The 12,718-nt window shown below is 39.5% G+C and overlaps 1 long non-coding RNA gene across 1 annotated transcript in view; it reads right to left on the bottom strand.

Moving 5' to 3' along the window:
* Positions 1-12,718, bottom strand: part of LOC135502751 (uncharacterized) — a 106,103-nt gene that overhangs the window by 76,382 nt on the left and 17,003 nt on the right. The window contains exon 2 of the long non-coding RNA XR_010449825.1: positions 2,356-2,412. This is a non-coding gene — a long non-coding RNA (uncharacterized LOC135502751). The remainder of the gene's footprint in view (positions 1-2,355; positions 2,413-12,718) is intronic.

Below are 12,718 nucleotides of genomic sequence, written 5' to 3'. Positions count from 1 at the left end.
TTCATGCCGCATTTTTTCTCTCGTGAATTTCTCTCTCATTGGTGGTTTTTTTGGTTAAAGAAATCAGTTAAATGTTTTTCAATAGCTTTCGGGGGAATAATAGTGAAAGGCATACAGAAATAGGGAGGTTCTGATTGTGACCCCAGAACGAAATGAGTATTGTTTCTTTCCTTGGCGCATTAAAGTCAAGATAATTGTTTTGTATTATTGTTTTGATGCACATCAGATAATAAAGATTTGACTCTTTTATTGCATTTCTGACCATAGCAAACGTTTCATCAATCACGTCAAAATGCCACCTCGTTTTCGTTACCGTATCAAAATCTAAACCTCTCTAATACTCCCACACTCGGCATAATGCCGATGCAAATGCCGCTCACATTTAGAGTGTGACACATCCATTAGTTTGCAGGGAACAAAAAAAGACTTTCTTTGATACAATTTTTTGCTCGATGCATCCAGATCCCCTCATCACCATTTGATGCTGGGGAATCGTAGCGCGCTGGATGCGAAATTGAAATTCACACAGGCGAGCTCCTTACTTTTTTGTGCTTTTGGATGCATTATCAGCCACACTCCTGGGTCTTTTTTTTCCTTTCGCAAATCTTGTACCGTATGAATGAGCTCATGAAAATGTTCATTAGTGCAGACTAGCATATTCCTCTCGCCTTTTCCTACCGTGGCGCAATATGGCATTTCCGTCATTTGCAAAATCCTAGTACAATGGCCTGCTGGTAAGCTGCTCTTAAATAGTGCCGACGGACTACTCCGCTATGCCCCCCCCCCCCCCCTCCAACTTGACTTGATGACGTCGACCAGAGAAAAGAATGACCTCTTTTCCTTTTTGGATCGTAATCTGAACTTTCCATCAGTCCAAGAAAGGGATTTCATTAATGGTTGAGGTCAAGGTCGAAACATTAGAGATTGAAAAACTCTGGCATCAGAGTGACGTGTGTTCTGGCACATTGGCGCCCAGTTTGATTGATACTGCTCCTATGTGGCAATCCCAAACTCCAAAATTTGATCCCAAACAATTTAAGTAGATTTCGCCTCGTAATCATATCACATTTCATGCATTATCACTACATCATCAGAGTTATTATTAATTGAATCAAATACATCACTCGACACCCAGAGACACCAGAGAGCTGCACATTCCTCTCATCGCATCGCGACATTGGTTAATTCCTTAACCGTAACGATGGGTGGGGGCTCCCGGAAGTCTTTCTGCCACTACTCCTCAAGGAGGCAGGGGGAACTGAACGAGACCCAGACCTTGACCTCGTTCCCATAACGAGGTCTAGGTCATTCCGTGACCAAGATGAACAGTGGTCATTGCAAATTCGGGAGGTAAGTTATAAACCATCTAGTTCGTTAAAGTTACTGATCATGATGGAAGAACATTTCTCCAACTCTTTTACTTTTGAATTATGTTTTACTGACCCACCCCTTAGTGTAGCATTAGGAAATACACGTACATCGAATGCATTTTTTCAGCAAAAGACATGCTGAACACAAAAGAACATATGCACAGAACTAATTAAGCAAATGTACTATGTCGCACAGACAACAACAAAAAAGAAAACATTATATCACGCGAACAGTAATTACTTTGCAGGGCAGCAACAACAATGAAAGCAGACTCATATCCTAACGATAGACACTATAGAACAACTCATTGCACTTCCTCACTACGACACAACAGTGGTGAAAAAAAAACTGTTTGCAAATATGTATATTTTGACAAAAAACGATAACAAAGCTGCCTGCAATTTATAATTATGGACCCTAAAGTGAAAACAATACGCATTACTTATACAGAGGCCTGAAAAAGTAATATTTCCAGTCGTATATTTCGACAACAACATAAATAAGGAAGACACTGGTCGGGTTATGTTAATTTTTAGCCATTGAGTCTATTCTGAAATTGTCCAGAGGCATAGGCAGGGGACGTGCACGAGATCACGATGTGCTCCCTCCTCCCCAGGGTCAGACTAGCCTACGCCATCGTGATGTACACATTTCCATGCAAAATTGACATTAAATGGTTCTGAAAGCCAAGAATATTAACTTATGTAAATTACCACACATCGAAACATGACTAAGGACGGCATGAATAATTAGATGAATTTGATAATTAGAAAATGATATTGAAAGCTGCCCAAGAGAGGCCAATTTTCAAAAAAAGTTCGAAAGTTCAAATTCGTTGTGGACAAGCCATAAATTGACTAACGTTGGAGTCTGAAGACTAGAAAGTGTGACTTCGTGCCGAAACAGAGCAAGAAGATCACAATAAGCCAAATGTACGAAACCTGTGAGAATTTTCATGAAACCATGAATTAAGAAAACCCTTACCTCGATTCTGGACGAACTTTTCTCGAAGCTCTCATTCTGGTTTCTCGAACCCCACATCTGTAAAACAGAAATGACGAGTTCATATATAACATGAGAGGAGTATTCATGACAACTAGCTGTCTGGTTGAAAAATGTAGCCCCAGGTCGAAATATATACTTCAAAACAAGGGGATATTAACTAGGACACGCTTCTTCAAGAAGGCCCCGTTTACCCACAATGTGATGGGAGTGTGGTACCCATTCTTTACTTTTCTTGGTGATCTATATAACCCGATTCTGGCAAAATATAAGTAATTACAGACACTTTTGACTTTGAAGTTTCAGAATGAAATACAATGTACAACATTTTGCTCCGTATGAAACCTCTAACCATTACGTTAGTTTGCCCCTTAATTCACAGTTAGAAGCATTCAGGCCTAGCTCAACACACGGTCTATTGTCTTTAAACAAAGCTTGCTCGCACCTAGGCCTAAATTCACATTGTTTGACAGTCTTATAAAAAGGTCATCATGGCAATCATCGATAACATCGACCATCACGAAAGCCTTACAGGGTGCTCGATAGGCATAAACCAGCAGGGTATATACAATGTAAACCTAATAAAATCCAAGTGGACTTTTTCTTTGCTAAATAAACTACGTAAGAAACACGTAACACACATCTCAGATTGAAGAGATTACATTTTGTACTAGTAGCACAAAAAACACTTTTTGCTTTTGTGTGCCGGTGAAAAAGAAGTTGAAGAAGTTAGAAGACTGATTACAGGAGAAAGCGAGTGCAATTTGACAAAAAATACACACGATACATGGATTAGAATTTGATCCCGTACGCCGGGTCGAGTTCGAAAGTGAATGAGGCTTGACCTTGAACATGGATGGAGCGTTCGTTCGTTACAGGATTTCTCAAATCAACTCTTTGTTTGGGTCTGCTTAACTTTTGATCATGATCTTCGCTGTGGGCGCCAGTTGAACGGGTCAAAGCCCCGTACAGCATGCATGGGATTCGATCAAAGGCCAGCGCCGCACGCAGTGTAGGATCACCCCATCCCCTCGGGTAAAATTGGGGGTAAAATATTCAAAGATTTGTCCTTGGCCATACAATAAATCATCCAGTTAACCAAGGGCGTCTGCTAAAGTACAAAGAATGTCCAGAATGTCCATAAGAGTTTATAGTAGCCTCGTCCATTCTCATTTTACGTCCAAAGCTTGATGTTGGATGTTTGGAGCCAAGGACAGGTCATACACGCCATCTGGATATTCAAAAATGCCAGAACGGAATTCAATTTTTGGAATTCTTTAATTGTTTCACAGTATTTGTTCGATTTTCTATGATTGGATAATTTCTTATTCCTCTCTGGATGCTTTTCACGCAAATGTCATTTAAAGGTTGTGTACTGTACCCCATTTGATACAAGATTACAAGACCGATAGAAGTCTTAAACATTAAGTTATTTTGCCTCTTTATTCTGTAGTCAAAAGAATTTAGGCCTTGCCCAATATACGGCCTATTGTCTTTAAACTGAGCCCGCTCGCACCTAGGCCTAAATTCCCATTGTTCTACTAGCTTATCAAAGGGTTATCTGGGCAAATCTAGGTAACATTGAACAACACGAAACAGCTTTTTTGAGGTGGGAAGTTCGATAAGCCTATACCGATATCAAACGTACTGAACGCAATGAGAATGTTCATAAAGTCAATAATGACTGGAATGAATCCAAGACAAGTTATTATAGTTATGGTATACTCATGATTTGCGAGACTAAACAAAACGATTTACGTAAAGACTTTTACACGACCAAGCAAATAGAAGTAATCTTTTTCTCCTATCTGTGTTGTATTTTGCTCGGAACAGAACGAAATTTAAACGTATTAAGAAAAAATATAATCTTGTATAAAGATATAATCAGCATTTTCGTCTTAGGAACTATGCACCAAAATCTTAAATTATAGCAAATTAACTTTATCACGATGCATTATTTTTCTCAGAGCTGTTCTATTTTCTTCTATTTTCCTTTCACCCCCTTTATGGCAATGCTTTATATTATTTCGTTTCTGCCATTTAGTTGTCCAAATAAAGACAACCTCTATTCATTAATGATTTTCGAAAAGATGATTTACTACAAAATGAATACCAGTTGAGCAAAGTTTCTTGATACAGTGATTCATTTGTTATGTTTCAAACCTAAATATTGAACTTTTTTCCTTTCTTCAAAATTCAACGAACTGAACGAAATTTAAGCATTTTGAAGACAAATTCCCTTTCTTCAAAATTCAACGAACTGAACGAAATTTAAGCATTTTGAAGACAAATTCCCTTTCTTCAAAATTCAACGAACTGAACGAAATTTAAGCATTTGAAGACAAATTACTTGATTTCAAAATGCGACAGCAGAATATTGCACCACCAAAGGGGTAAAATATAGAGCAAAAATTATCAAAAGTGTTATTTTTCTTGGAGCTATTCTGTATTTGTTTGTTTCGTTATCATATCTTTTTACTGAACATCATTTTGATTTTCTTCTTTTGTGTTATTTCGGTTGTGTTTGAATAGCACTGTGAATACCAGCAGATATTATCGGATTGTTATTCATGGACCTTTGTCAAGTTTTCAAAAGAAAAAAAAATCGTTTTTTATTCTTTCTTTAGCTGAGATTTCTTTAGAATATCCACATTTAATCTTTCACTCATCTCATGCATTATCAGGTGTTGGATTGGTATAAGAATAACTAAATTCCTTTTTTTGTAGAAATGATTTTGCTTTAAACGAAATATTGCACTTAAGACTGAATTAATTCTACAAACATAACTCTAACAGGCGAGTAAAATATATTCATTCAAACATCTACTTTACTTTTCGCTTATATGAATGCACTATGCACTGCTGCTGATGGGGATCTTAAACTAGTATGGTCGCAAAATGAGTCGTCAGGGATCTAAAATACTGTTTGAACATTTTCAAGCAGACTATCGTTACCCCCAGAGGATTGAAAACGTGATAGAACACTGGGTAGAAGGTTTTTCTTCTTTCTTTTGTAAAGCGCACAGAGGACGTGATTATTGAATTGAAGGCCATCCAACACTTTTTTCAATGATGATGCTTTAGATAGGAACAAAAATATATCCTAAATTATAACAAAAACAAAATACCGCGATTGTTACAATGAACTGTAAGCCACCTTCTATTTTTACGAAGAGTGGCCTGGCACAGCAAAGCTTTAGCCAGCGCTTTATGTTCGCTAAAAATGTACATGTTGTAATACGCCAAAATAAAGAAGATCGTGAAATATCATTTTTAAGATAATATTTCGCAAAATGATACGGAAATTTCATGGTAACAGTATTTCAAACGAAGAGAAGCCCAACAAAGTTTAACTGACAATCACTATAGTTTAATCTGTTTACGAAGTAAGCTTTGGCCGAAGAGTACCCTTATACTCTACACTTTCGCCTGATGGAGAAAAAAGACAGCACATCCTATCATGCAACATTGATTTTTTTAGGAGAAAAATCTGTTTACGAAGTAAGCTTTGGCCGAAGAGTACCCTTATACTCTACACTTTCGCCTGATGGAGAAAAAAGACAGCACATCCTATCATGCAACATTGATTTTTTTAGGAGAAAAAGACAATGGCACAACCTATCAAGTCACTGTGTCACGTCCCCAATAAATTTTCCCACCAGGGTGCATTCGTAAAGACGGTGTGCAAACAAGGTTTGTGTCATGTATACCACTCACCCAACCCAATAAGATACCTCAAGGGCAACGTAAACGTGCGTGTTTCAGTTTTCTAGGGGAAGGGGGTTATTTTGAGTTCAAAACTAGGGCGTCAGGTCCACGAGATAACGAAAAAGGGGATGCCAAGCGGCTACATCTTTGGCTGAACGGACCAGTAGGGACTACCAGTCATGTAATGATTTCGGACTACCAGTAATGTTATAAGCTGTGTTAGTATCATTACTTTTAAGATCAATTCTTTACTTACAGCTTCAAATTCTAAGTAGCTATTTCAGAAATAGCAGAGAATGCGAGGACGTACAGTCACATGGGTGGGCTATCGGATATTCCTGGGAGGGTTTTGTGGATAATTAATTTCCACTGGCTTTATGCTATTTGTTATTTTGGACAACATGGCAATGCCTTACTTCAAGAGGGTCTATTCATTGGTATCATTTAGTGCTATGAGTACTAATCGGCAGGATGGACAGCCGAATGGTTGACTAAATAATCTTTGAAGATATCCAAGCCAACCTCAGGGGGGCACCATGAAAAGGGTAGGAAATGCCTTTGTAAAATTCTGGGAATGAGATAATATTTCGCATTAATCTTTTGATGCAGCATATCGGGGCAGGCTGGGGAGGGATCGGTGCCCATTGCAGAGTATAGTAGTAACGACAATGCGAAAGACGCCATAAAACAGGCCGCATTTGAATCCTATCCCCTGGGAAAAGGGACATGTTTTTGTCAATTGAAGATGGCCGGCTTTTTCGGAAGCAGATGATATGATTCATCGGCTTGTCCACTCCTACTAAAGGTCTCATAATGCCATTAGTAATGGAGATTTGTTCAGTTAACACTTTTTCGTCATGTTCTCGATTTCCTTAAAGGTGTTTCATAAAACTATGCCGGGTCAGGATGCCTATGTGATAATAATGGAATGATATTGATTGTGATGATGAGAAGCTGTAAGCTGATAAAGTACATAAAATACCACCTCAGCCATCAAATACCAGCTAAAGTGAAGTAACATCCAGCAGAATGTTGGTTTAAGTTGTGTCAAAAAGAAAATAGGGGTCAAACTAAAAGCATTTAGGCGCCAGGTACACAGATTAAGGGGCCTTGGCGTTGTATTCAGTGCAGGTATCTTCCTCGTAGAAGCACGAATAGTTTTGATACATTACAAAAGAGTGGATACCTCTCTTGGTTCCTGTCAATGATAAAGTGCCCATACTTGTATTTGTTCTGCGTACACTGAACAAGACACAGTATCGCCCACTAGCTGCATAAAGGGCTATTTGATGAAAATGTAGGAATACAATAATATCGGTGCCAGAAACTCCAGTCACAGGATGTTGCTGTATCATAATGTGATTAATTGCTGCCAGTTTTGATAAAAATGCAGTGTACACATTTTTAATTCAGCTGGACAGTTCTCTTAAGTGAGTTATTACCATTCTGAACTTAATTTGAACTTTGCAAGAATTCGAACAGCGTCCACAGACCAGATGGCCTGATAGTGAGGTCAGTTACGGGGGTACGGGCTAATGTGGAGGGGGCACTGACAGGTCTAAGACCATTTTATGAAAACACGGGTTCAAAATGAAAGTGTCCTGTAAATGTACATGGAGGTTGGATACAATTTTTTTAATGATATTCTTAGTTGGGATCTTAAGTAAGAATCATACAAGAATCATGTAACGATTGAACATCACATGTTCACGAAAGTGACCAAGATCTTATAAACTTAGAATATTTTGATCTGGGAAGCTCCCGATTCGCTATTTGTGGTAGGCCTGTCATTTACATAGCGTCGTTATCATTTTCTGCTTTGGCTGTTTTGCTATTGTGTTCAAATATCTTTTAATACGATATTTGAAGAAATGTTTCATGAACACTTTAAAATACCATCAGTGTTCACGGGAGTGGGATGGGGAAAACTTAGTTCCAAATGAAAACCTACCGTCATGACCATTCGTTGAGAAGCTCTCGATGACAACTATTCAACGGTATGTTCTGATTGTATAATATAATTATTTCAAGTTTGATATGTGACAAATCGTCTAGACATTTTCTTGAACAAAGCTCCAAGCTGTAGCTCTACGCTGGTGTCTATCTGGAGTCGCCACTCTACAGTACGAAGATGCTTCACCCGGTCTACATGGCATAATATATTCATTGTGTTACTTCGGTAACACAATCGTTAAAATGCCAATTGATCCAATCAGCATGTGAGAACGATACATTGAGCTTGATAAGTACAAACACTTGGCGAAATGCATAATACTGATGCAGTAGTTCAGTGCAGAGAATGTACATCTTGTCTTGTGTGTAGTTGCGCTGGGGTGGAATTGGTTTTGTGTTTTTGTCCCTCAAGGTACGCTATGCAATGTTCCTTACATATTCTGTAGGAGCAAATGCAAATGCAGTAAAGGGGTGAAAAAAAGAATGCAACGGGAGCTTGCGATCAGAATGAAGGAAGTAATTGTAATGTGTCGAGTTGATTGGGCTCCAGGCTCAGAGCTAGAGTAATCTGAAGAGCTTAGAGTAACCTGAGCTGAGCGTAGAGAGAAACAAAACAACCAAGTTGAAAAAACAGGTTCAGGCCGAGGGTAAACACGGTGGCGAAAGGTATCAGTTCGCCGTAGAAAAATAGTTGCTTACAGGAGAGGAAATGATGACACTAAAGCTTAGTTCATTTTGAGGGGCGTAAGGCCCGCATTTATTATTTTGTATCCTTCTTCTTCAGCGTTTCAAGTTCACTTTGGCGAGAGAGTACACGCAAGCTACTCATGTTTCTCACTTGGTGGGCTCTTAGCTTGCCCTGGCATAGACACCAGGTACAAGGAACCTCGGTTTTGAGTCTCATTCGAAGGACTGTGAAGAGCCAGGAATTTTAGTTCCTTGAAAGCCACGCCGGTTCATCCAGACATACGATCCTGGGTTCTCGATCCTGGGATCGAACCCGGGCCCTATTGCGTGGTGGCCAGCAGTGTAAACCACTAGGCCATGAAGCTCCTTATGTATCCGATTGTACTTCAACACTGTAATGGGAGGGCCTTGTTTCTATTGTGTTGCGAAGGTAAACCAATACCTTTACCCACCGTGCACGTGGCAACTAGGAAACAAAATGGTAGCCTGGCCTGACATGACGAAGCGTTTTGAACTGAACCTGTCCATGGCAAAGCGCAATGAGAAATAGAACTTTCAACCTAAGTTTAAATATATGAGTTAACGCATTGTCTGCCATTTTTTTTCTCTGTGAAGAGTTAGTGATGTATGAAATAAAACAAAAATAACGTGGTCCTCTTGTAGGTTGATTTTGATTTTGTCGTTAACCGACGTAGGCCTACAAAGCAGGTCTGTTCCATTCTTTAACATGCCTCCCGTATCCCATTGAAGTTTCAAAACATTCTCCTTTTTCATTTACCTGTATAGCTTTAGGAATAATCATGATGCATTTTAGCCAGTCTTTGAAGGTTGGGTCGCTGGTCAGAAAAGCCAACGTTGAACCGCTATCTGACAATAGAGAGGTAACACTTCTAGGGGACACTCACTAACGTTACACTAGCTCAGAAAAAGAAACAGGTGCGCCGCTTGACATCACTGGGAAAATAACCTTGAGATGTATTAAACTGTAGAAAAACAATATCCTTGGTAACGACGACGTCATATTTGATTAATTCGTTCGCACATTAGATGCAAATGCAGTTAGGAATCTTGCCATTAGCAAATGAAATCATTATCAATTTCATGGAGCTTTTAATGCGCTATTGTCTTGTAGGGCGAGATATTTATAACGCTGGGAGATTAGTGAGGAGCGAAATTCACACAGTGTTTGAACTGTAAGAAGAAGATGAATGACATTTCTTTTGAAATGTTCATAAATGAGAAATCATGTGTATAGTGTGGAGCGGCGTAGGTAGCCTCAGCAATCTCATAAAAGTTTGACATTTATGACATGCAGCTTGAATTTGAATTTGTGTATAAATGACTGAAATGCTATACCTGAAATAAATAGTCACTAATGCCATTAAAAGGACACAGCACACGTTTCTAACCTTGGTCAGAATGACTGCACGACATTGAAATTGCTTGTGATCGGGAAGGGTTGGGTGAGACTGAGCCAACATGCTTTTGCAACGTCTTGTAGGCCCTGTTTTAGATAGTCTCTAGGTTATATGTTCGTGATCACGGTTGTGATTACAATTGAGATACATTTACAGGCCACCGCGGAAGAACCACGCGTAAGTACCGTACTTGGCTATCAGAATACGATGACCCATTATAAAATGCATTGGCATTCAATGTACACTTACATCTACATGTACAACATATACGTGTCGCTTGACACTGATTCTTCTGTTTCTACTGGTTCTGTCAATATTATTCTTATATGAAATGTGAATCTTACGGCTATTAAAGCCAACTCGAGTTCTTTTTTCTAAATTCATTTGACTTTAGTTTTAAGTTGTAGTGGTGTACAGTGTATTGTGTTCTCCGCTCAGTTTTTCTTTGGTCAGGTGGTAAGCTTGAAGTTTCTTCTGGTTGAAGTTTTCCACATGCATCTCGAATGAGTTGATAGCTTCATAAAGCCTTTCAACCACAATGATTACATCCCGTTCTGTGAAGCATCTATTGCAGCAAAACTTTTCAATAATCCTACATCTTGCCCAATAACTGTTCATGGATTGTAACATAGACTCTTTTCCTGGTTCCTGCAAATAGCAGTCATTGAGCCGAATATTCAGATTAGGCCTACAATTCAGAATTCAGTTGCCAGTACTTAACTGAAAATTCCTTTAACCTGTAATCTTACAAATTTGAAAGCGCCGTTTTTTCGGCCGAATCGATTTAACATTTGAAGACTGCATAGCGGCGGATCAACAGCGGCTTCTGTTGTCTCAAATGCTTGCTGCATCATGATATGTTTCCATGGCAACCGACGATGATCATCCTGCTGCAGCAGTAACCGCCAGCTTCCGCTAAGAGAATTCAATTATAATGTTTCAAGAAGAAATATTGCCGAGGTGAGCAAGTGCTGCGCGATCCATCATGTTTTAGTGCTATAAATAGCTCAGGTGCCCTGGACTGATTTGCATAATCCCAGGGCCCGTTTACCATCGTGATCATTCATCTTATTTGAATATGCATGAGATGTTGATGTTATTAGCATAATGTGTGCTCCAATGACCCAGATTTTATCCATTGATTGTTTTCTCTGTAGATATGATGGAGTCGATTCATTCTTTTCTATTTTAGCGTTGTTTTATGTAGACGTGGAGTTGTGTAACGGAGCCTGACTGAAGCTGTGCAGTGCATAGTGCAAACTTGCAAATAGGGGTTTCTGACCATTCAAAAAAATAGTTTTCAGCCAAAACTAGTATGCATCCTAGAGGAAAATGAAAAGCCCTTTATGGTTTTGAACCTGTGAAGAACCTAAAAAAACTTTTTTATTTCTTGAAAAACCTCTACGAGGGTGCTCGAAAACATTTCCTTGGCATTCGAAACTTGATTTGGCTGTATCAACATAAATGCCATTCCTTGCGTAGGCTTCACTAACAGCATGAATTCAACTACGACTCAAGGTTGCTACTTTAGCATCGGTTTGTTTCTAGATTGTCATGTCCATGCTTGCTATATGGTCAGCGGAGTTCAGCTATAAATGCATTCACTAACTGCGAAATAGAATATCGAACACCGATATTCTGGACGTTCCTTTCATTTTGGAATACCGTTTTATTGACTCGCCCTGTACAGTGTAGATGCCATGTGCGAAGCGTCCTCTACATTGCGGCGTCATGCGCATGGCGTGTCCTTGAGCCCGCTTCTAAAGTAAAGTACACTTTAATGGCCTCTGGGGAACATCTTTTTGCCCACGTAATCAGGTTAGTTTTTAAATGTTTTTATGGCAAGTACCCTCATATATCATATATTTTTATCGTAATGTGGTGGATTTCAAGCCCGATACAAGACCACTCTCGATCCATAAATACCTAAACAATCATTGAATTAGTGTAGAATCCATTCTCCTGACGAACAACTGTTGAACGGGAACACCCAGTACTTTGACTGCTTCAGGCAACCAGCACTTCTGGGAAAGATATTTGCATGAACCACCCCAAGCACACGTCCTTCGGGAAAAACAGAAAGGTTTCCTAGAAATGGCTTGCCATGTTTTGGGGGGCCTTTTGTACGTGGCGCCAGCCAGGTTTTAAGGAGCCGATCCCGACCACGTGTACAGTTTTTGAGGGTTTCCGTTTTTGAGTGTTTTCCCTCTTTGTTTGGGAATGCAGAAAGCTAAATTCACACGTTTTCTGAGTTGTTTTCCCTCTACAAAGTATTGAAAAGTCTTGAACTCTCTAACTGTTTATTGTATAGGACACTGGACTATGTGAAAGGAAATGGCCAGAGTGAGGGTTAGCATTAGTATGTATTCCAGTACAGGTCCGATACAGCTTAGAATGGAGATGACGGTGTCCGGAACTCTCGTGGGGAAAACTGTTCCCAATTGGCCCATGCTTGATCGCCTCGCCTTCGTCGAAGTCTTCTCAATATCATCAACCAGTTCCATCATGGCCGAAAAGGAAATGAGAGTGTCACCACTTCCGGGCAAGGCATAAAAAATACCCTCCAACGGAAATGGACT

The sequence above is a fragment of the Lineus longissimus genome, chromosome 19 (genome assembly GCF_910592395.1).
Source record: "Lineus longissimus chromosome 19, tnLinLong1.2, whole genome shotgun sequence".
Taxonomy (NCBI): Eukaryota; Metazoa; Nemertea; class Pilidiophora; order Heteronemertea; family Lineidae; genus Lineus; species Lineus longissimus.
The sequence above is the reverse complement of the archived record's forward strand: the minus strand, read 5'-3'. Positions and strand labels throughout refer to the sequence as shown.